The sequence below is a fragment of the Geotrypetes seraphini genome, chromosome 2 (genome assembly GCF_902459505.1).
Source record: "Geotrypetes seraphini chromosome 2, aGeoSer1.1, whole genome shotgun sequence".
NCBI lineage: Eukaryota > Metazoa > Chordata > Amphibia > Gymnophiona > Dermophiidae > Geotrypetes > Geotrypetes seraphini.
Window position 1 is genome coordinate 425,353,150 of NC_047085.1, and position 26,663 is coordinate 425,379,812.

Here is a 26,663-nt window from a genome sequence, read left to right on the forward strand (position 1 = left end):
CTCTTCTGCTTTACACTTACAGCGCTGAACCATTGGAATTAAAAAATGGTACGAGGAGGGTGTTTAAAAAATTATTTGCCCCATAAGACGCACCTACATTTCCACCCACGTTTTTGGGGGAAAATAGTGCATCTTATGGAATGAAAAATACAGTATACCTGTATATACAGGTAGATGATATATATATATATAAGCAATGAAAATACAACACTGGTTTTCAGCATAGGATAAGGTACAGGATTTAACTTTTTAAATATTATAAGTGTTTATGTTGAAATAAAAAGGGACACCATCAATCCACAACGCATAGGCACTTTGAAGTTTATTATATGCCATTGTGGATTGATGGTGTATATTACATAGACAACGTCATAAACAACATTGGGCTATTTTTAATACATCAGCAAAAAAAAGGAGGCACTATATTAAAACTATCAAGAAGACATGAGCAAAAATATATTTTAATTGACAGATACCTCAGCCTTCTCATCCTGCCTCCCACCAACCAATCACTACCCTTCTTGTCCTAAACCCTTTCTTTCTCTTTCATCCTCCCATAACACATGAATGTCTGTTCTGGTGACAAATGAAGGGTAGAGTTCAGCAATGTAAAGCCATCCCCAAGTGACTCTGGAGGTTTTTCAACATTTCCAACAATAAACAGATGAGTACCCAAAGGAGGTGTGTAATTCATGATCATGGAATCTGTGAGGAGAAAAAAGACCACAATTTTCACTTAGAACAGCACTTTTACTGAAAAAAATCTCAGTAGTCCATTATAGGTCAAAGGAAATTTATCAGAGCTAAGATGGGCCATTGAGCTATTTTTCAGCTGAAGTGCTATTATAAAGTTAAATATGGTCTTTTCTTCCTATAGATTCCATGTTTAATTTATTAATGAAAATTAAAAGCACAAGAAATATGAACCTTAGTTTGCAGCTGCTGAAAAGGAGAAGGTTCTTCAGAAAAAAAGAAAAAAAACCTGCCCGATTATTAATATCACCTTTGAGGCAAATGTCTGTCTGCACTTCTTGAGTGGTGAAGTACTAGAAGTTAAACCCAATTTTGCATGCTGGATGGTGAATGATTAATGAAATACATTTTGTACATTTTGTCATCCCATTTTTTCAACAAAATGTAATTTATAATTTTTTTAAACAAAATGTCATTTTTCTCATATGGCACTGTAGATAAAAGGAAACTGCAAAATGACCTCATCCCCCCAAAAATCATCCCTTCTAGATTGATAAACATTTTGTACCAAGAAATCAATCTCTCTTGGTTAAATCACTCATACAATCTGTGATGAGATAAAGAAATACCTATCAAAAACCTAGTTCTCTCATCATGTAGAAAGTCAGACCTGTCAGTTCTCCCTCATATTGAATTAGTCTTTTGGGAACTTTTCTTCATCTACTTCTCGAGCAGCATTATCTACAGAATCATCTGACATGTGAAGCTATATGTTGCACCTATATGTACTACTTTGCAAAGGTCTTTGACAGTAATTTATGCAAAGAGTCTGATATAATGCTATATTTTGTACAGCACAAATCAATCTCTACTACACATCCATCACTCAATGCATTCACTTACAGTGACATGTAGTATTTTTGTCTGTCAGCCAGTAAGTAGTGTGAATTTATTATATAAAATGTTTTGTTTTGGATAGAGATTTGTCATGTGTTATATGTAGCTGAGTTTTCCAATGTACTCATAGGGAGGGGAAGCATAATGGTGATAGTGTTGCAGTAACACAGTGTGGTTTGTGGGGGGGGGGGTTCTTTTTTCTTTCCTATGTTATTATAATTCCTTTCTTGATGTGTGTGTTTATTGTTATGCAAACTACTTTGATAGTTTTCTCTTAAGCAGAATATTATAGTTTTTTTTTTTTAATAAACTTGGAAACTAATCAACCCAGGCCACCATTAAGATGTGCTATTTTGTCACTGTTTTAGCAGAGGACCTATTTTATGCAATGAGACTAAAGCTTAGCATGCACATACTATACTATACTGTACATCATATTTATCACACTATTCCCCCCACCCCCCTTTTTACAAAACCACAAAGGCAGTTTTTAGCACAGGCTAGTGCACTGAATGCTCTGTAGTTCCTATGAGTGTCAGGAGCAGTGCAGAGTATTCAGTGTGCCAGCCAACACTAAAAACTGCATTTGCAGTTTTGTAAAAAGGGATATGTTTTCCATACTATTCTGCCATGCTGCAATCTCTCATGCCATGTTTGCCCCCCAATGTTTTCCACTCCATGTCTTCCATGCTATGTTTCATCAAGCACACTGGCCTTAACATTTTTGCCAAGTTGTGTCATACTGCTAGCCATGCTTTGTAATAAAATGGACTGGCCACATAGACATCCCAACAGAGCAATGGGACACCTTAGAGGGCACTGCTGTGAACTTCACATAAAGGGTACCAGCTGTATATCTCACCATAACCCCCTCATAATTTAGGGTGAACCCCTGACCCCTCCCCCCAAAAAAATACCTACTATACCCTCCTGTATACCACCCCAATAGTACCTATATGGCAGTATAGTAGGTTTTGGGTGGGCTCACACATTCTACTATAAATGTAGTGGTTAGAATGGCTTATTGGCCTAGGTCCTCCTCTCCATGGTTCAATAGCACAAGCTACTTGTGTGCATCTCTGCTAGGCTTCCCATACCAGATACTGCTGTTTTAGAGACAGGTGAGCTGAACTGTCTGTATTGACTAGAGATATACACTGGCCTTAACATACCTTTATAATAGTGGTCTCAAACTCGCGGCCCGGGAGCCACATGCGGCCTGCCAGGTACTATTTTGAGGCCCTCGGCATGTTTATCATAATCACAAAAGTAAAATAAAACAGTTTCTTTATCATATGTCTCTTTAGCTATAAATTACAATATTATTAGTAAAACTTAGCCAAAAGGAAAGATTTATAAACTATAAAGAGTTTTACCTCATGCAAAATTATCATTTCTTTAATAAGACATTAACTATTTTCTTCTGAGGCCCACCAAGTACCTACAAATCCAAAATGTGGCCCTGCAAAGGGTTTGAGTTTGAGACCACTGCTTTATAATGATTGTTCTCTGTATAATATAGGTAGCTTAAGTTTGAAGGCTGAGTGGACACCTTTTTCTAACCTATTTTATAAAGGCAAGTTGATGCATTTGTGTTAATGCTAAATTACTTGATGCTGGAATCTCTTCTATACACATTTAAAGTGTCATAAATCATCGTTTTTTTTGTCTCTGCCTTTTAGCTTTCAATATATAATAGGATATACACTGTAAAAATCAGTACGGCCTTTCAACAATAATTTGTAGGTGTTCCTTTTCAAGCATAGCTTTCTAATTTGATTTATTGAAATCATGTTTAGCATTCAAATAGCTCAAGAAACCTTTTTGTTCTCATTTTTGTGTGGTGGAAGGGAGTCAGTGAGCACTGGGGGAATATGGAGGATGTCATACCTTGATGCATGCAGTGCTCATCTGGTCAGTTTGGGTACCTTTGTGGTACTAAGATGCTTCAAAAACAGGTCTAGTTCCAAACGTCTAAGTTCCATCCAGGATGTCTTGCAAAATGTTTGATTATCGCCGCAAGATGTACATGTCTAAGCCGCCATTGGGAATGCCCAAAGCCCACTCATAGCATGCCTCCACCATGCCCATCTCATGCTCTTGGCACACAGAGACTGGGACACCTCACTAAATGTCTAGAAAGACAGTTTCGAATAGGCACTTGGACATCTGGTGATTAGGATGTTCAAGTGCCGATTTAGGATGCTTTTTGATTATGAGCCTGATAGTTATAAATAAGGGAGACCCATGCCTAATTTAGGCACAAGAATTTGCCCTGGTTTAGTTGGTGTAAATGGATGTGCCTAAAGTTAGGCTTTTCTACAAACTTTAAAAGTCATTTATACAATAGAATAGGGCTCAACATTTTTTCGAGACCAATGTTTTTAGGTGCCATATTTAAAATCTATTCCTTAGCATGCACTAATTCCATTAGAGCAGGGGTGTCAAAGTCCCTCCTCGAGGGCTGCAATCCAGTCGGGTTTTCAGGATTTCCCCAATGAATATGCATGAAATCTATTAGCCTACAATGAAAGCAGTGCATGCAAATAGATCTCAAGCATATTCATTGGGGAAATCCTGAAAACCCGACTGGATTGCAGCCCTCGAGGAAGGACTTTGACACCCCTGCATTAGAGCATGCTAAGCATTAGCGTTCTGGGCTCCCTGGGGAGGATGGGCTATAAATTGAAATAAATAAATAGTAAAAAGGGCCTCTTATCTATTAATAACTAGGGTTAGCTACAAAATAACATATCTTAATGATAGCTCAGGCAAACCAAAAAAAAGGAGAGCTTAGTTTTGCATCCGTTCAGCTGAGAAGAAAAAACAGAACTGAGGACTTGAGGATGCCACGGCAAGTGGGATGGGCCCCACATGCTCAGAACTTTACACTGAGGGGTAAAGTTATCAGCACAGGTCCCATAACAAAATCTAGTTACTAGGACCTATCTGAAAATATTGTCATTCTTTTTGTAACCAAGTTATAAATAAAATTAAAAAAAGGTATTCCTGTAGGTTTAAGAATTTTGAGCTGTACGTGTCACTTTTGGAATTCTGGACAGTACAGCGCTCTCCAGGAAGTGAGCATTGCTGGAGAGAGTTCTAAAACTGCCAAGGAGAGCAGTTGAGGAGAGTTGGGTTGGTTTGTTGGCAGAGACAGGTGTCTGTGATATGTTGTCTCAGTAAAATTGGTTTTTAAAGATAAATTGAATATTTATTGGATATTTTATAGATCCTGTAAAGGAATTGTATTAATTTTTAATTAAACCTTGGTTCAATAGAAAGTGGGTGGGATTAGAAATAGGGAAATTTCAATTATTCTGTGATTTATTTGGGTAGCTAATAGCCACAGTGTTTATTGTTTTTTTTTCACCAAATAAGGATAGAGGGTTTTACTTCCTTTGGGGGGTTTCTTTTTGCTAGGGAGTAGGTATCGTGGAGGAAGCTGTTCTGGGTCAGGAGAGGAACTATGTTTTTGTAGATTTGGGTGACGTTTATTTTAAAATGTAAATCTGTTACTTCCTTTAAGAAAACATAATTGAACCCTTGACCAAAATGACTACATTGTTGAGAATTACACTTCGAGGAAGTAGCAGGTTACATTTTCTTAATTATATAACTAGTCTTATAGCCCGTTACATTAACGGGTGCTAGAATATATGTGTGTGTGTCTGTCTTTATTTTTTTGTCTCTCTCCTTAGCTGCTTTCTATATTTCTGTCTGTCTTTCTTTTTTTTTTTCCTTGGCTGTCCACCACCACCCCTTGCCTGCTCCCCCTGTCCATTCTCCCTTCCTTTTACCTCCCCTATGTCCTCCACCACCCCATCACTGCTCACCTTATCCAGCAGCAGCCCTTCTCCCTTTGTTTTACCTCCCCCTGTCCAGCAGTAGGCCTGCCTTCATTTTTCTGCCCCCCCCTGTCCATCAGCACCTCTTCCCCTGTCCATCAACCCCTTTTTCCTGCTCCCTCTGCCCAGCAGTATGCCTCCCTTCCTTTTTCTGCCCCTCCATTTCCGTGTGCTGCAGCATTTCCCTCCCACCCCACTTCCCTGTGCAGCATTTTCCTCCCCCCTCCATACCTTCCTCCTTACCTCCATGCCCTACCATTCTATCCCCCTCTGCTCCCTTTCTTCCTTCAACTTCATCGGGCAGCAGCAGCAGCATTTATAATTAATTGCTGTTGCTGTCTTCATGTCTTCCTCTCTGGCGGGTCCTGTCTTCATGAAAACATGAAGTGGGCAGGACCCGCCAGAGAGGAAGGCCTGAAGCCGGCAACAGCAGCAAATTTTAAACGCTGCTGCTGCCCAAAGAAGCCAGGCCTTAACCACAAAGCTGGGGGGAGGGTTTTAAAAGGTACAGCTGTGGTGGTGGTGGGGGGGGGGTTGAAAAGCCATCCTTTAAAAACTTGCCTGTTTTATTTTTAAATGCCGTCTGGGCTCGGCCGCCGCGGCCAGCAGCCACCATGGCCGACATCCGCTTCGGGCCGCCGACAGCCACCGCAGCCGACATCTGCCTCAGGGGTGAGGGAGAGAGAGAGCTTTGCACGCATGCGCACTCCTACCTGCAGTGCCCTACAGCTCACAGAAAACGGGCACACGCAGGTGGGAGTGCGCATGCGTGGCTTAGGGTTTTATTATATTAGATGTTTTATTGTAAATCACCTAAATTCTTGTAGGCTTGGCGGTATATCAGATTTTAATAAACTGTAAACTGTATTGACAAGAGTTATACATGTGAAAATACCTTTATAATATAGGTGGCTTACGTTTGAAAGACAAGTGGATACCTTTTTCTAACCTATTTTATAAAGGCAAGTGGATGCATTTTTGTTAACGCTAAAGTACTTGTTGCTAGAATCTCTTCTATACACATTTAAAATATCATAAATCATAAGTTTTTTGTCTCTGCCTTTTAACTTTCAGTATATAATAGGATATACACTATAAAAATCAGTACGGCTTTTCAACAATAATTTGTAGGTGTTCCTTTTCAAGCATAGCTTTCCAATTTGATTTATTGAAATCATGTTTAGCAAGGTCCTAATTTATCATCCTTTACATGCATGCTAGCCCATTGTAGAAAAAGATGAATCTCTCAGCTGTATTCCTGGGGTAATTGAATTCTGTGTCTTATTATTGTTCTATGTGAAATAGAATAAAGAAACAATCATATTTTCAAGATTAGGCTCTTTCAAATGTAGATGAGATTCATTATTCAATGCAGAAATTACAGCTTACTTGCTAATTTCCTTTAGTACCTCCAGACTGGCACAGATAGGTTGTGCACACCTACCAGCAAGTGAAGACTGAGAATTCTGAATCTTGAGTGAGCCAATAAGAACCCTGACACCTAGTGTCAAACAAAAGAAAGCAAGGAAGACTAGGTTGCTGCTATACAGATGGCCAGAGGAGGAACCACAGCCCAAGAAGATGCATGAACTTTGATGAAATGGGCCTTAAGATTCTCTGGAACAGACCTGGCTGCAACCCAGAACTACAAACAGACGGTGTGAATGCTGAAATTCATCAGTCCTATGAACATACTCCTTCAAAACTCTCTTAACATCCAGAACCCTTGAAGGAACCTAAGGTGGGCAACACTACAGACTGGTTCAAATGAAAGGACATCAAGACTTTGGGAAGAAAAGAAGGAACTGGACAGAAAACCAATCTTTCTCTGGAAGGGTTCTCTGGACGACAGGTCCTGCAGCTCAGAAACTCACCTCACCAATGTAGTGGTGACCATGAACACCAACTTTAGAGTAAGATCCTTGAAAGAACAAGATGACAGAGGCTCAAAGTGTGGTTGAACTAAGGCCAAGAGAACAAGATTAAGATCCCACATAAGAAAATAAAAACATAAGAGCTGCCATACCAGAAATCTATGTAGAAGCTCCGGGTCATCAAAGGAGTACATTTGATTCACATAAGTCGCTCTGAGTCTGGCGAGGTAAAATAAACCGTATTGTGCACCAAGCAATTTTAAATGTGCTCTAAAAGATAAAAGTTGTTTACATCATTGGGTTGTAGCTAGTGTGAAATCAGGCAGTATAATAATCTTTGATCTTTGCCACTTTGGTGAGAATTTCCAGCATTTGTGGACATCTAAGTACTTTCAATACAAACGAGTATGGGCCTCTAAGAGTCAGGATGCCTACCTGGTAGACAATGACACGGTGCCAAAATTCATCACTGTTCCCATCCCCGTGGATAACTGCGGGAAACCACCTCCATGTCATTCTTTAAGGAAATGTATGTGTTTCTTAAAAAATCAAATGACTCATTATATAGGGCCCCTTTTACAAAGCCACAGTAGCAATGCTGCACCAAGGCCCATAGAACTGAATGGGCTTTGGTGCATTTAACATAGCAGCATCGGTACTGCGGCTTTCTAAAAGGGACGCATAATGAGAGAGAAATTATTCTCTCTGCCCCTCCTCCTTTTTTTTTTTTTTTCAAAGCCCGATAGCGCAAACTGCTACAGTAAGTGCCTCAAAGCCTATGGGGATTTAAAGGGCTTCGGGGCTTTTGCCACATGGCTTTTTAAAAGAGGTGGTTAGTTTGTATCTGAAAGCAGACTCAAACAATAATAAAAGACTTTGTTTATTCGAAAATGACCAAAAAAGATAGTTGTACTAAGGGCCAAAACGTCTAGATAGATCATAAAAAAAAAAGTAGATGTTTTATTACTGTTTATTTCATTTGGAGCCATAGGAGTAATGATTAAAGGAAAACTACTGCAGGGCATTTTTTTAAAACAAGAATCTAAATGTAAATGAACACTGTTATCACTTGCCATAGGAGACTGGATTTTGCAATCAAAATCAGTTTGAACAATGGTCTCTTCTTTTCTTTGCATTTCTAACATTTTCTGCAGTGTAATTGTACATTCAAAGCCATTAAAATTCAGGCTCCCTCTATCACAGTACCTTGTTAGCCACATTTTTGAAAGGAACTGCTTTTTCTTAAATAGATGCCGTTTCCACAACCACAGTCTCTTGTTATAAGTGTAACAATGTTCTATTATTGCAATGGTCTTTAAAAAAAAATCTGAGTCATTTCTCATTAGTTACTGCACTGCCAAGAAAAAAATACAGCCACAGTAACATATAACTGTTTGGCAGTTGATCCTTTACGATAGTAAGGCAAGATTTCCACTAGGGGTCAGAGGAGACATTTTAATTCCAGATCAGTGATCTTCACTGCAAGGCCCGGGGTCCAATGGTGGACCCCAGAGACCTCTTTGGTGGCCCTCATTGCCTTTCTGGTTGGGTTTTTTCCCCCGCTACTCTGCCTCTCTACCAGGCTCAGGATAGAAATGGGAAAGTAGATTGGAGGAGGGGGGGTAAAAGCACATGTTTGAAGGACAAGGCATTTCTCAATAGACAAGAGAATGTATTTGAAAATAGTCACAACCTGGCAAATATTCTCCAGTGAAGTCTGAAGGTGGGCTCTAGGGATGGATGTCAGCAGTGTCATGGCCCCTCTCCCCAAGGGAAAATATTTAGCAGCACTTCTTCAGCTAATTAGAATCCAAAGTGGCCCCAGCTTAAAACATAGTGAAGACCACTGTCCTAGATAATAGGGAACCCTGGTACAAGCCAGGTGGGACCATAAGATGATGAAAGTGTTATGTTATGGATATCAAGAGTAGGTCTGGGGATTGTTCTTTTTTTTCCAGAAATAGCCCTTAGTGCCTTTCTAATAGTATAGATGCAATAGAGCTATCAGCAATGCAGCTAAGGTACGGTAAATGTCTACCCTGTGCGGCGACTGCATGAGCATATGCTCAGCATGTCCCCAAATAATTACCAAATGTTTTTTTTTGTTTGTTTGTTTTGTTACAGTAGGATCATTTTTGGAACCAGAGCACGTATAAATTAACATCCTGATCACTTGATTGTTTATTAACTCCCATCAGCACACTCTGTTGGTAGTTTCCTTTGTGATGGGGATACAGAAGAGCAAAAGGCCCTCTCAACCTGCAGTGCTAATGGTTCCAGCCCAGTGGGTACTTATGTGCTCTCTGCTGGACCTCAAGGAGAGAGGTTGGTGGGTGGCCTAGTTTGGCCATCCCTGAATAAGGAAGCTCTTGGGTCAGATGTCAAAGATCCTCAGGAGCAAAGTGTGCAGTACTGTTTTGATGGTGGAAAATGCCCTGAAAGGACAGATGGAATCCATTGAGCCAGTCAATGTGGTGACTGGGATGTCTCAAGCCTGAGTGGTGAAATCTACAGGGATTCCCTTTGGCTGCTTTTAGGTTTGGTATTAGTTTGGATTGTTGCCTTGCTTTCTAATTAGAAGCTCATTTATTACCTTGATTTGGGATTCTACTGCAGATGTAGGAAAGGCTCTATTGTCATGTTAATCTAAATGATAGGGAAAAAAATTATAAATCTAAAATTATCTGGGGAGTTCTGCAAGGTTTGAGGCCCAGGAGTACCTTTGGACCCATGAGAAGGTAGAGTGAAGTTGAGTCCCAATCAGGATGAGAATGTCAGCAAAATTATAATATTTTAAATTAAATCTTTAAACTGTAGTTTAAAATTGCATCCAGAAATGCAGGGAAAACCAGCACAAAAGCTGCAGAGAAAGCTATGGGGAACCATGCTATAAAGTAGACATGGCAGGCCTAGGAATGCTGAAGTAGGTCTGCGAATGGCCTGAATCAGCAGGTCACAGCAGTGGTGTACCAAGGGCAGATTGGGAGGAGCGGTCCGCCCCAGGTGCAGGCCATGAGGGGGTTATTCCCGGCCTTAGAGTCATGGTCCGGGAACTTCCCTTTCTCACACTCCTGCCCCAAGGCTCTGGGTGGTCCCCATGGCCCAGCATGTCTTCCTCCTTCTCTCTGCGCCGGTCCAATGTCATGTTGAATCACTGCCGGCCTTGGCAGTAATTCAGCAACATTGCCTGCAGCTCACCTTCCTGCTTTCCATCTGCCATGGTCTACCCGGACAGAAACAGAAAGTTGCAACATTAGAGGCAGACCACAGCAGACGTTGCAGTTAAACTATTCTCCAGTAGGCGGAGCTATGTTGAAGAATCCAAGGCCGAAGCAGAATCACAGTAAGCAAAAGAATGTTGAGCTGTCTGGCCTGGGGGCATAAGGTTACCATATGACTCCAGAAAAAGGAAGATGGATTGAGACCTCTAGGTTTTACTTCCATTGAAAGCAATGGAATAAAACCCCAAATGTCTCAATCTGTCTTTCTTTACCTGGAGCTATATAGTAACCCTAGGGGGGCAGGGCTCAGAGAGAAGGAAGCAAAATTCCTCTGAGAGGACAGAACAGGGAGGCCCTGAAGAAAGAGGTTTCTAGGTGGGGAGGCCCTGAGACAAGAGGCCTTCAGGAGTGAGTCTAAGGCAGGGGTTCTGAGAAAAGGGAAGTTGCCCTGGAATTTGGGCTTCCCTTAAGAGGTCAGGTAACATAAGCCAAGCTTTAACTTTGGCTATATAAGAATCCTGTTTAGCAGGTCTGGAGGGAATCAGACCAGTGGTTGTGAACCATGCAAGTAGATGTATGTATTTCAGGTTTGAGGACTGTGGAAAGTTTGGATCTGAACTTAAGAGACATTCTTATTTTATTGTGCTATCAAAGTACAGTCCATCCTTATTATCCATGGTAGCATGGTTCCCGAAAAAGTTTGTGAATAACAAAATGCTGCGTCTATGGGAAAATAGAAGTTAGGTTCCAGCAGTGCATTTTGCGCTTCAAAACTGTGTAAAGTGAATAATGGGTTTTAAAAAAAAATAAAGTTAGGTTCCTGCATGGGACAGCATTTAACAAAAGCCACAGTAGTACAAAATAATTGTACAGAATAGTGCTGGAAAATAAATACAGTAATGTACTATACCGTATTGCACAACCACAGTAAAGAATTAGTATTCTCATCAACCAATGTAATGCACCATCGTCTTCTCACCATAAGAAGTAACATTTTTAAATGAAAAAAATTGCATGCAACAATGCTGGAAAATATACAAATGTACTGTACAGTACTGCATAAGCATAGTAAGCAGCTAATCTGCTCATCAACCAACGCAGTGCTCCATAGATTTCTCACCATTAGAAGTAATGTTCATAAACAAAAAAATTGCTCAAAACAGTTGGAAAATAAATACAGTGCTGAACTGTACAGTACAGTGTTCCCCTGGTCATTCGCGGTTGGCGGTTTGCAGTCCCAGTCATTCACAGTTTTTTCCGACCGCGAACCGCCAACCAGGAGAGGACAGCTGGAGAGGCAGGAGAGAGCAGCCGAAGTGCCAGCGAGTGAAGGAAATCACTCGCTGTATGCTCTGACCGCCTCTTCCTGCATTAAAGTCGGGCTTTACCAATCAGGAGCTGCTTTGACATGCAGCTCCTGATTGGTAAGGCTCGACTTTAGTGCAGGAAGAGGCGGTTGGAGCATACAGCAAGTGGTTTCCTTCATTTGCCGGCGCTCCAGCTGCTCTTTCCTGCCTCTCCCGCTGCTCTATCCAGTCTCCCCCACCAAAAACTGTATTTGTGGTTTTTCAAGATTCGCGGGGGTTCCTGGAACGGAACCCCCGCAAATATCGGGGGAGTACTGTATAGTATATTGCAGAACCACAGTAAAGCAATTACTCTGCTCATTAATCAATGCAATGCATCATGGCTTTCTCACCATTAGAAGTTATACTGTTAAATTAAAAAAATTGCACACAACAGCGCTGGAAAATCTGATTCTTCTGTGACAAATTTGCCAAAGCTCATAGGAATTGAATGGGCTTTTGTGCATTAATCGAGCTATTGGGCTTATGAGGCCTTAGGGACGGATTATGTATAGGACTCCCAGTTTCAGAAGCCACCTAAGCAGCTTTTGAGACTTGCACATGGGCGTCCTATAGAGAATCAAGTCTGTCCACCCACCTAACACCATGATTCTCTAACCAGCGTCAATGTCACAGGTGATGTTCCGGGGGTGGGGGGGCGGGGAGTTCCAGGGTTCCAGCAGGAGGGACTGGGCATCCCTCCTGTCGGTGATGTTCGGAGGGGGGTGGGGGGTATCCGGCAGGAGGGACTGGGCATTCCTCCTGCCAGCGATGTTTGTGTGGGTGGGGTGGTTCTGGCAGGGATTGGGAATTTTTCCAGGTTTTGCTGACAGTGTACTGGCTCATTGTCCAAAATCAGCAATACCTTAAATGAAAGGTTTTTATGGTTGAGATAACATTCAAATTCTGGAACGAAACAGTTGTTAAACCCATCCCTGAATAATGCGACCATCATCTAAGCTTTGTGATGTCATCTCCGACGGACTGGCATGCAGTTCATGTTCTTTCCTTTAAGTGCATAAGGATTTTAGGCTCTGTAGGCTATAAGAGGCTTGCATTTGAAATCACCCTTGGAATTGGCACACAGTAGCAGGGTGGTGTGATCTTGAAATGCCTTGAATCCTGGGGCTTTTGCTGTCATTTTCATTATATATGTCTGTTTCTAAGTCTGCTTATAAAACAAGTCAGTCTCATCCACACTGAAGACCTGCTCTGGCATATATCCCTTTTCTTCAATTACACTTAGGTATGTTTTAAATTCCTCAGGAGCTTCGTTGTCAGCTGAACCTGCCTCTCCATTACGCATATCAATTTTAAAACACAGTAGCCAACCTGAACTCGCAGAAAAGGTTTCATGTTTTCTTGCCCCTGGATGATGTATTTGTATATGTCTCTGGCTTTCATTGTGGCACCAATGCTGTCCACTGTGCTTTTTTTTCCCATTCACAATTTGCATTATCTGCAAATTTAGCCACTTCTCCATCTTTTCCATTGACTGATCAAACTACAGATGTTGTTTTGGAACTTTCCAGTGCAGCTTCACTAACAGACTGAAGAATATCTTCCTCTTTTTGCTGGATGGATCAGATTATGGATTCATTCACATTGAACTCACAGATGACAGCAGAATTAGACTTGCCAGAAAGAAGCCTGTCTAAAACACATATTTTGTCACTTAGACACATGACATGCTTCTTTCTCTTAAGATGTTGTTACTTACTCTTTTGATGCTTGGTGGCGGCTTCTGGAAGCAAACGCCAAAACCGCAAAGTGAAAGCAAATAAAGCTATTTTCTATGGTTAGAGGTCTGTGAATATGCAAACACATCATGTGAATGGTAAATAAAGATAACAATGCAAGCAACTGTGGATAAGCAAAATCACAAATCGGAAAAGTTTGAATAATGAGAACAGACTGTAACAAGGTTCAGCATTGTTTAATAAAAGTTTTGGTTTGCTTGGTCTTGTGTTGCACGGTCGCTTGTTGGTGGCAACCGTGCAACACAAGACCAAGCAACTATCCATTAGCTGGTATAGGCACTAAAAAGTTTCAGCACTTCCCCTGAAGAAGCCTGTTAGCGTGAAACGGATCTGGCCTCCTTCGGGTTCGAAAAGGCAAGTGCTTGCTTCATGTTTAATTTAGTATGCCATGCTCAGTGTTGCTAATGGTTTGATCTTAAATGGTTGCTAGCTCTCTCTTCCTTATTAAGTATGGGAGAAAATGAATTTCAAAGTGATATAGGTATTTAAAATTGATTAAAAAATAAATTATTATATTAAAAAAATTTAAAATAATAAATATTTAATTAAAAAATTTAATGAATTCAAACAGAGGTTTTTGGCCTATGATAGTACCCCAAACCCCAAATTGGTGTCTTTCCATTGACTGGACACCATGGGTTCTTTGAGGTCTTTTTTCCTCTGGACGCTACCATGCATCATAGATTGTTTCTAGTGTTCTACATCAGTGTTTTTCAACCTTTTTACACCTATGGACCGGCAGAAATAAAATAATTATTCTGTGGACTGGCATCGGTCCGTGGACCGGCGGTTGAGGAACACTGGGCTAAGTCGTGGGCCAGACCCCGCCCATCTCTACCCAATCTCCACCCCAGACCCCGCCCCCATAATAGTACTAACTGCACCTTTAACGTCCCATGCCTCATCTGGAAGCCTTCCCTTTGACGTTGCAACGTCAGAGAGAAGGCTTCCGATTCAGGCGCAGGATGCCCGTAGAAGCCACTGCCCGTGGCTTTGTGCACTGAATCAGTTAGGAAGAGGGAGCTGGCTCGAAGATAACGCCGCATCGATCGCACCGTGGACCGGCGGTTGAAGAACACTGTGTTGGGCCTGATGCACGTGCTGGCCCTGTGGACCAGCAGGAAATGTCTGTGGACCGGCATTGGTCCATGGACCGGTGGTTGAAGAACACTGTTCTACATCATTTGTTTGTCTAAAAATAAATTTTAAAACATTTCCCATCCATAAAATCATTCTCAGAGCTGCTTCCTCATATATATAATTTTCCATAGAAAGAAAATAAAATGTTCATGATTGCTCTCCTAGGAGATAATGGGAGTTATTTGTGGAAATAAAAAGGCTCCCCTTGACTTCTATCAGCCCCATGTTAGAATAAATATCTTTAGGATAGAGGCTTCCAGAACATAAATAAAGTCATATATCTGAGAGGGATAAGGGGAAGAAGAGGTGAATGTGCTTCTAACTGGGCACTAGATTTAATGGAATTTGAGATAGGGAAGTGAGTAGCAATAGGGCTAGATGGCTTTGGAAAACAGCCTTCTCTAAGGCAATTATCGCCTTATTCAACCCCCACCACCACCACCCATATGCTGTTGGTGTCATCTCTGTGTAATAAATATTTTAATTGCCAGACTGCCCAAATAGCTATTTGCTACAGGGTCCTTTCTGCCCTTATACAGTATATTTGAATAGGCCACAGTTGTTTACAGTTTTTTTTCCTGATGAGCCTCTCACAATATTATTTGACTTTTGTAAGGACATTTTACACATTCACCAATATTTTTAAAAGAACAGTGGAAACCAGATGCAGAATTATTGTAAGTCATCAGCTATATACTACAAATTAGCAGACTGAGTTTCTGGTGAATGATGAGATTTATTTATTGCCTTGAAGATGCATTTAACAGTGTGCATGTTACTATAGCAACTACATATCTTGACAGAAGTTATGATATTTTTGTCAGACAGAAATACTATTTTTTTATTATTTACAAGTAGACTTGGACCAAAAGAAAGATATAATTCAGCATGCTTCATAGATTGCTATAAACAGAACCAAATAAAATTAATTAGAACTGATCAAGATATCATTGTGTAAAGTTTATATGTTGTATTAGCCTTATCAACACAAACCATTTGGGCATCTATATGCTTTTTCCCCCATTTCTTTTGTTGAGAGTATGCTGTTATGTTTTGTGCAGACAATTCTTATCACCACCAGAATGGATTATTGTTTGAATCATACAATATTTCTACTCTGCAGCAAAAGCTTTTACACATTTTCTTCATGGATAGAGAAACAAAGTTTCTGAGATATAATAACCTGGACCTACACAGGGAAGCCTGTATCGAAATATTTTTATTGTTGTTATAGTTATTGTTGTTACATTAATTCTGAATTATTGAAGAAATACATCATCCCCCTTTTTATTTTAATGAGAACTGTAAAGGGCTAGGATGGAAGAGTTGATCGGGAGCTGAATCCTTCTGGAAAGGAATTCCAAGTGTCACATTCATGCCATCCAGCACAATTTGGAGAATGATTTATTATCATTTTATTGTCAGTGTTTCTCTTACCCTGGCTTAAAAGACATTTTCTTGATGTGAGACTACTTACATGATTTATACATTGCTATTTGGAAGTTGGCAGCATATGGGGAAGGAGCAATTGAGAATTACTTCTGCCTACCATCTCCCCCAAACCTTTTGAGGTAAGTCAGAGTGGAAGAGGGAGAACATAGGGAATGCCAGCAGGCTGACCTTTTGAATTTGGAAAGGGGTAGTTGTCGTGTTTCAGGCAGAGGGGAGGTTTAAAAATGTTTTAGCCCTGTGTCAGGTCTGACTGAATAAAGGGTGTTCCTTGAGATTGCATTCACAAAACATGACTCATGTCGGAGTACTGTCCCCTAGCCGACCATCTTTATAAAACAGATGAGTACTGGGGGGCGCTAGCGAGCCTTGGAGAAGATGGCAGCTTGAATTCGAGCTCCGGCTGAACACTGCTTTTGAATCGTGATTACATACCTTTTCTGCCATCATTACTAGCTGTAAATCTTACCGTGTGCTTAGGGACTCTCTCCTGTATTCCTGTCGCACGATGTCAGCGTCCAAAGGGGGTAAGCGCACTAAAGTCGACCCGCTTTCCCCGTCAAATCGCAGGCCTCTAAGCCTGAAGACGCGCCTATGTCTGCTCTTCTAGAGGAGCTCCGTGCTCTCAAAGACATGCTCTCCGAAACTAATGCAGGTATCGATGATATAAAGCAAGATGTGTCTGTGATGAAAACAGACATCCTGCATTTCCGTACCCGCGTGGAATCCCTGGAGATTAAACAACGCGCCACTGACGAAAACGTCAAAGATCTGCAGCGCCATTTTAAGTGCGTGGCGCTGCTGGAGAAAGAACTTGACGAGGCGAACGACCGGGCCCGCAAACGGAACTTTAGAATTCTGGGCTTAGCAGAGGGTCGGGAGGGCCAAAATCTGATCAAATTCCTGCAAGATCATCTTCCCTCCTTGCTTGATATCACCTTCGCTCAGTCCCTTGAAATTGAATCAGCACACCGGATCAGCTCACAGCGTGTGCCACGCGAAAATTTTCCTCGCCCGATTATCATGAGTCTCCTGCGTTTCAGTCAAACTATTGAAATCATGCAAAAGGCGAAGATGAAGGCGCCGTTGAAGTTCGAAGGCAAGAATTTAATGTTTGTTCCTGACCTTAGCAAAAATTCTGCACGTCTGCGAAAACAACTCCTTGAGTATCGACCCAGACTCAAATCTCTTAATGCCCGCTTTGGGATGTATTACCCTGCTCGAATGCGTGTCACAATCAACAACCGCACCAAGGACTTCACAGACCCCAACCAACTTGGCGATTTCTTGGAAACCATCTCTCCTAGTACTATTGATGCTACTTGAACTTTTATTCTCATATTTGACTGATGTTTTTTTTCTTTTTCTCTGATTGCAATTGACCATGTTAATAGTGCACTGTTCGCTTCTGCTATTTTCATTATTCTACTCTTTTTTTAAACTGTCCTTATAGTGCAGTGCACCCCCTTATTGCATTCTCTTACTGGCTCTTTTCTCAGTCATGTAAAGGTTCCATCTGTCTCTATCTGTCCTGCTTATCTTTTATATCTTTTCATTCTTTGGTGACACTTTGATCTGATTTCAGATATGCTTTTCCTTTACTTGCTGCTCTGGCTCTGGACTATTTCCATCGCTTTCTAGCTTTCATCTCTCCTTCTCTATCACTCTTGTCTTTTACCAGACCCTAGTGCTTTCTACTCCTCTTTCTCTGCTTCCTGCTTTCTCCATCATTGAATATACATGATATGGAGGTCATCTTCTGAAATCTCCTTTTTGTTCCTATTTTTTACTTTGACTGCAATGTTTTTTTTCTGTTGTCACACACGAACTTAGTATGTGTGTATCATTAGATATGTTACATTGATTACAGTGTTCAGCTATGGCTCGTTCTAGCTTGTTGTCTTTTTCCCTCTCTCTCACCCGTTTTGTTCACTCCTTTGACCAATGGTTTTGTTTTGGTCATGGGAATACATATTGTATAGAAATGCTATTTATCTTTGTACACCTATACACAGTATATGCTTTAAGAATTCATTTTTGCTGTTATGTCCTTCAAATGTGTATCTCTCAATGTGAAAGGACTGAATAACCCTTTGAAAAAAATCAAGATACTTCAATATTTGACCCAGTTACATCCTGATGCTGTTCTTTTACAAGAAACGCACCTTGATGCTTTAGAATCCTCCAAATTCCTTTGTAGCTGGGCTCTGCCTCCTATTTTTTCACCTGCCCAAGATAAAAAAAATGGTGTTCTAATATTGATAATAAGGAAACATCCAGATCTCCTGATAACAGATCAAGCCTGTGATACTGAAGGCCGCTGGGCCAGAGTGTCTTTATCTCATTGTCACTCTTCTTTGATTAAATATAACATCTATGGTCCCAATAAAGATTGTCCTGCATTTTTCCATGAAATAGCAGACTCTATCACCTCTATGGGTACGTCATCAATTCTTGTCGGAGGTGACTTTAACATTGCCTTGGACCCTGTAATGGATAGACAGTCGTCTGCCCCACACAAGCCGACTAAGGCTTGGTCTATATTGCTGGATATAATTCAACATTTAAATCTTTGTGACCCATGGAGAATCTCTCAACCATCTAAACGTATCTTCTCCTTTTTTTCATCGCCACACGCCTCATTTTCACGAATTGATTTTTTTTTTACATCTGCCTCCTTTCTTCCTAGTGTGACTCATACAGACATTCACTCCATTTTGGTATCAGACCATGCCTTGATCAGCATTGAACTCAATTTATGGAATTTGGCCACTCCGAGACAGTGCTGGAGATTTGACTCATCTCTTCTGATTGATCCTGAGTTTGTGGATTACCTTACGCCTCTAATACGTGAATTCCTTGAGTTCAACCAAGTAGACCAAACATCCTGGACTAATTATTGGGATACTCTTAAGGCATACTTACGAGGTTTGATAATCTCTTACAAAGCCAGGAAAAATAAAGAATCTGCCCTACTCCGTTCTAAGTTGGAAGCGCAGATTGCATCCCTTGAAGCTCTTTTCACAAACGACTCTTTAAATGTTGCACTATTAAACCAGCTTGGGAATTGTGCTTTATTAGCAGACTCTGCCGGGAAGACCCAGTTCATGAAAAATTCGACTTACTATGCTGAACATGACAACTCTGGACATATGTTAGCCAACTATTTGAAATCTCAAACAGAGTGTTCCTTTATCACCTCAATAAAATCGAATACTGGTGACGTTCTTACTGCTAAAATGGATATATTAACGAGATTCCATGACTATTATGACAAATTGTATACCTCACAGTCACCTGCAATAACTAAGATTGATGATTTCCTTCAAACCGTCTCTTGTCCCACTCTCGCTAATGTGGATAATGACCTCTTCTGCACCCCAATAACGGATGCTGATATCACTGATGCTCTGGAATCCATGGCTAAAGGGAAAACGCCTGGCCCGGATGGTTTCCCGGTAGAGTTCTATATCACTTTTCAATCTCTCTTTACTCCTCTACTTCGGGGTCTATATACTCATCTGATCCAATCCCAAGAAATTAAAGGATCCTTCACTGAAGCAGTGATAGTAGTGTTCCTAAAGCTGGTAAAGATAAACAACAAGTGCATAATTATCGTCCTTTGTCTATGATAAATGTAGACGCCAAACTTTACGCGAAAATTCTCGCAGGACGATTACAGAAGATTTTACCCAGGCTGATCTCAGCCGAACAAACTGGATTCATGCAGGGTCGGCTATCTCATGATAACACCAGATTATTTTTTCATATACTACATCGGGTGGCTACCTTGGACACGCCTCATCTGTCTTTAGGCCTTGACGCAGAAAAGGCCTTTGACAGGGTAGAATGGCCTTTTCTATTCTGCACCCTGAGAAGATTTGGCTTTTCTGAACCTGCTATTAACATGATTAGAGTAATGTATGCTTCACCATCCACTAGAATCCTCATCAATAACCAACTCTCGACTCCTTTCTATCCAAGTCGTGGTACACGACAGGGGTGCCCTTTGTCACCCCTGCTTTTTAATATCGCATTGGAGCCTCTGCTATTATCCTTCAAACAGAATCCTGCAATCAAAGGAATAAACTTGGATCAATTCACTGTAAAATATTCGGCTTACGCAGATGACATCCTGTTGTACACTTCTCCTGACTCCATTTCTCATATCCTGGATGCTATCACTGCATATGCCTGTGTCTCTGGCTACAAACTTAATCAGACCAAATCTGAAATTCTGCTTCTTAACCATCCAGAAGTTAAATATGATCTTCAGCACTTCAATTTTGAATGGGCAGGTACGGCATTGAAATACTTGGGAATATACTTTGCTCCAACTATTGAAGAAACCCTGTCTCTTAATGCTATTAAACTACAGAACATGGTTAAAGATCTTTTATCCCACTAGTCTCCATTGCGCCTCACATGGTGGGGTCGTTTAAGTACCATTAAAATGATGGTGGCGCCCAAGATCATATACTTCTTATATATGATCCCCATTCTATTTCCTGTTACTGTCTATAACTCATTAGAGCGTACTCTTGCTACTTTTTTGTGGAACTCTAAACCACCGAGGATAGCGCTGACCAAACTGAAAGCTCCCAAAGACTCTGGGGGTGTCAACTTTCCGGACCTTCACTCTTATCATGTTGCCTTCCTTCTTCAACAAGTCTCCTACTGGTATATGCAGAATGCATCTGCTTATACTCCTCTATGGTATGAATGGGAGTTATACTTTTTTAAGAAGCAATCTCTTCAGTATCTGCCTTTTCAATATCTACCTAAATCTATCTGCCCCATTTATCACTGTGCTAAATCTGCAGTGGCTTTGATTGAGAAACATCTGGAGCATCCTTGGTCCTCTACCATGCATTCCCCAATCTGGAACAACCCTGCTTTTAAAATTCAAGGAGTCTGTATTCACTGGACAGATTGGCAAAGTTCTGGCATAAGGACTATCAATGACCTTCGAGATGAAAACACCTGGTTATCTTTTGCCCAATTACAAAAGACCTTTGATATTGCTGATTCCCAGCACTACCGTTGGATACAGTTGATACACTGTATATCTTCTACAATATGTGGCTCTCCGCTCTCGACTGATCACCCTAGCCTGTTATCATTGTTCTCTAAACTACATGCTACTAAAGGTTGTGCTTCCAGATGGTACAGACTCCTGCAACTAGAATCTTTCACTCAGCCGGTTGGCACAGAGCAAACTTGGGAATTTGATCTACAATTACCTCCTCTACTTGACACGTGGAGAAGTATATGGTCCACATCTTTACGTTCTTCTTGTTCTTCCTCATTAAAGCAAACCATATACTTTGTGCTTCATAGAGCAATATGGACTCCGCATAAATTGGCTCACTTCAAAGCCTCTGAACCTGGCCTCTGCTGGTCCTGCTCAAAGGAGCGTGGTACCTTTCTGCAACAGCTCTTCTACTGCTCACTTATTACACCCTTCTGGCAGTCTATTTGGAAGAAACTTTGTGCTGTCTTTAGTATTAATGTTACTCTTACACCTGCTATAGTACTTTTTGGTACTCATACTTTAGTTCATGATTTGCATGATGATGATAAGAAACTCTTCACTCTTATGTTGCAATTAGCTGTAAAATTAGTTTTGCAGAACTGGAAGAATTTATCTCTGGTTACCTATACTATGTGGTGGAATATGTTGTGTGTCACAGCAAAATATGAAAGAGCTGCTGCCATTAAAAATAAATCTTTGCACTCGTTTGAGCGCCAATGGCGGCTTCTATTAGATGTTTCTCTATCACCTTTTATTTGAATTGTGTACTTCTTTACATGTAACTTGGGGTTATTCCATGCATAATTTGTTTAAGTTTTGCCTCATGATATGGTTTGTATAACATTTTTTTATTTGCTGCTGTGTACTGAATTGGACATTGCATTTCTATATTTTCTACCTTGTTTACTTGTTCTTTACTCACAGAAATACAAATAAAACTTATTGAACTTAAAAAAAACAAACAGATGAGTACTTCTGTATTAGACAAGATCTTTAAAGTTTGAGCTTGAGATGATTAAGAAATATTCTCTAAACTAGTTTTGGACTTATGACAATTGAGGTGCTATATATCTCTTTGGTAAAGTTTTACCTGTGTGAGTTGTACCATTGAGGTCTGAAGAAAAAAGAAAAAGTTACATCTATTTAATGACTGCCCAACATCTGTCAGTGATATATCTGTTGGGAAGTTGAAAAAAAAAAATATTGAGCATAAGATATGGAATTGAAGAAATACAGAAGAATGCAAAAAGAGAAACCTAGGACTCCTTTTACGAAGGTGCGCTCAGCATTTTAGCGCACGCACCGGATTACGCGCTAGCTGAAAATCTACTGCCTGCTCAAAAGGAGGCGGTAGTGGCTAGCGCATGTGGCAATTTAGCGCTCGCTATTCCGCACGTTAAGGCCCTAAAGCGCCTTCGTAAAAGGAGCCCATAGAAAAGATTGCCAGATAAAGCTCAAAGAACTGAATAGAAATATGGCTAGCAAAAAGCACAAGCAATTTTAAAAATGTATAGAGATGTAAATAGAGTTGACAAGACATTTTTTTTCTTCAAATTTATTGCAGAAAGGGGAAAGGCTTGAAATGGAATTGTAATACTAAAAATATGCTATGTGGATAATGATGAGGAAAAAACAACATGCTAAACAAATATTTCTATTCTACTGTATATTAACGGAGGAAAATCACAACACAACAGCGCTGGAAAATAGGACTGCAGTTGGCTAACAAGGGTATATATGGGAATGGAGTAGATATTGCATTGTTCAGTGAAGAAAATATATATATCAGTGGTTCTCAAACCCTGTCCTGGGGGACCCCCAGCCAGTCGGGTTTTCAAGATATCCCTAATGAATATGCATGAGAGAGATATGCATATAATGGAAGTGACAGGTATGCAAATCTCTCTCATGCATATTCATTAGGGATATCTTGAAAACCCGACTGGCTGGGGGTCCCCCAGGACAGGGTTTGGGAACCACTGATATATATGAACTACTTGAAAAACAAAGTTAACAGAGCCATGGGCCTGGATAGGATGTTGAGGGAACTCGGAGAGATTCTGACAGGTCCTCATAAAGATTGGGTTTATTTGATGGATCTTTGGTGTCAGTACAGATTCCTCTTCACAAAACTGGGGACAGAAAATAAGCAGGAAACTACAGACCAGTAGGCCTCACTTCACTTTTGCCGGCAATTCAGTGATTGAATAACTTAGGAAGATTCTGCTAAAGAAAAGAGTAGTGAACTTTCTAGAATCCAAAGGGATACAGATCCAGACAATTTCAAAGGGAAACCATGCCTGGAATATATAACCCGAGTTTGTCCACCAAGCACCTTCCTTTACCTTGTTTAAAAGCAGACTGAAAACCCACCTTTTTGATATAGCCTTCAATCCATAACCCTACTCCCCACTGCCCACCAACCTAGCCAGCAGATTAACCGTTCCCCTTAACTGTATCCATGAAATCCTGTTTGTTTGTCTGTCTTGTCAGTTTAGATTGTAAGCTCCTTCGAGCAGGGACTGTCTTTGTTGTGACTGTGCAGAGCTGCGTACATCTGGTAGCACTATAGCAATAATTAATAGTAGTAGTAAAACCATGCCAAATGAAACTGGTTTCTTTGATTGGGTGACCAAAGAACTGGACAGAGTACACATACCAGACGTAGTCTACTTGGATTTCAATAAAAAGCTATTGAAACAGCTTCTCACAGGAAGCTCATGAATAGCTGAGCGGGCTGAAGTTAGGACCCAAAGTGGTGAACTGGATTGAAAAAGGTTGACTGACAGTAAATAGAATTTGCTTTGAGAAAAGGAAGGTGAGTAATGGAGCTCCTCAGGAATCAGTACAAGGGCCGATTGTATTTTGTATGTGTGAGCATAGTTACCAAAGGGTTACAAGGAAAAGTTTGCCCTTTTGTGGATGACATAAAGATTTGAATAGAGTGGACACCCCAAAGGGAGTAGATAACCTGAGAAGTGTCTACAAAAATTAGAATGTTTTAAGGTATGGCAGTTAAAATTTAATGCAAAAAAGTACAGAGTAATACAGCATCTTCCCCTCTGTAGTCGGTCCCTGTCCTCCCTGCATGTTTAGAAACTGTTCTCTCAGGGTCCATATCATCTCCCTATATTCAGCATCTCTCCTCTGTGTCTCTTTCCTTATGTTCCCTCCATGGTCTGCATTTCTTCTCTGTGTCCCTGTCTTTCCCCATGTCTGGTTTTTCTCATCCCTCTTCCCTTCCTCCTGTACCCTCACCTTTGGTATAGCCTCTCTCTCAATCTCTCTCTCTCTCCCCCCCCCCCTCCCCTCCTCTCCTCCCCTCTCTTTTTCCCACCACCAACTCCCCAGTCACTCAATGGTAATAGCTTTGCCCCTCTATGTTGCTGTTAGCCATTAACACTGCTATTTGCTAACATGTAGCTAAAATTACAGTTGTACATTGTTGTACTGCAAATTACTGTCCCAATAACTATATTCTCTAGAACAGGGTAGATAACCTGTGGCCTGCAGTCCCAATGCAGCCTGCATTAAATTTTATGCAGCCCAGAAGACCAAAGAAAGTATAAATAGAAAACCTCATTAACCAGAGTTTCGAGAATTTTAAATACTGTATTTCACAAATATTTTCAGAACAGCCATTCTAGCAGTTTATTTACATCATTTTTAGTTAAATTGTGACTTATTTGTTTATCACAGAAGGTAGTTCTGTGCATTTACAGTTCCAATATTATGTAATGTTAAGAACCCCTGTATTAGCTCCTAAGGTGTCATGTTAACAGTTAATATGCATTACATACTGTGTTATAACTAACAGAGATGAGTAACTAAGGGTCTTACTGACTTGGTCATACATACTGTAGACTAGTTACAGCACAGGTTTTCTCCTGTTTTCCCTCTAAGGGAAAGTGCCGTAATAAATTAAATTCATGAAATCCAAATAATTTTTGACAAACCCATCAGTTTATGCAGCAAAATTATATAATGCAAATTTGTTGTACAAGTCTGAACCATGTTTTTCAGAACATTCATTTCGATTTTCATCATGAGAAAATGTATAAAGTAAAACAAATCAAAACAGGGCCCTTTGCTGCTTAAAAAAACAATCCAAAACGGATGCCAAGCTAAACTGTTATCGCAAGTAATACAAGTACCCTGTGCACAAAAGAACAATAAAGAGGCAGTGAAAAAGCATGAGGATGTTCCCTGCAAATTGCCAAATGGTACATTTTGATAAGACAAATTCACAATGTGAGGCTTTTTCAGCAAATACCATCCAGGCCATTTTTCATTTTTAAATTTAGCCCAATGTGATAGCAATTTAGGAAGAAGACTGAACTGAATATTTATTTAGAGGTTGATATTCAGCTGCCTGGTATTTATTTAAAGCTGAGTATAGACTGATTTCAGATGTATTCAACAAACGAATATTTGGCTAAATTTAACCAGTTATGTACCAAAAATAAGGCCAGATTTGCTATAAGGTGCTGCATACCATATGTTAATTGCCCCATGTCTCATTTTCTACAATGGGACCTGTTTACTAATAATGTGCAAGTGTGGCAGCTCAGTTTCTAGTTAAGTCACACCTGAATACAGTTATACGAACCTAAGAACATAAGAATTGCCGCTGCTGGGTCAGACCAGCAGTCCGCTCACGCGGCAGCCCCCAGGTCAAAGACCAGTGCTCTAAATGAGTCCAGCCTCACCTGCTTACGTTCCAGTTTAGCAGGAACTTGTCCAACTTTGTCTTGAATCCCTGGAGGGTGTTTTCCCCTATAACAGACTCCGGAAGAGCGTTCCAATTTTCTACCACTCTCTGGGTGAAGAAGAACTTCCTTACGTTTGTACGGAATCTATCCTCTTTCAATTTTAGAGAGTGCCCTCTCATTCTCCCTACCTTGGAGAGGGTGAACAATCTGTCTTTATCTACTAAGTCTATTCCCTTCGCTATTTTGAATGCTCTAGAGTTTTTACAGTGCTTATCCTCTTCTTAATCTTGTTCCCCACCATGAGTCTCATCCCTTCATAATTTCATTTTTTGGAAGTTCAGAGCCGTGGCCATCATTCTTGACCAATGTTTTGCCCCTGCGTCCCAGTCGAAGCATATCATGTTGTGATTGCTGTTTCCCAGTGGCACTTCTACTTGTGCCGATCCTCGCAGTCCATTTAGTATTAAGTCTAGAATTGCATTTCCTCTTGTTGCCTATACTGAGGGCCTAATTCTATACAGAATGTGGAGATCACCATTTTAGAAATATACATGCAAAGAGTCACGGATTTGATATAACTCCCTTCTGTGGTACAACCAAAGTGGTTTACATTTATTATAGACAGGTGCTTGTGAATAAAATAAACAGTATTATCCAGCAGTTTCCAAAGGAATGTGGCAGTACTTCC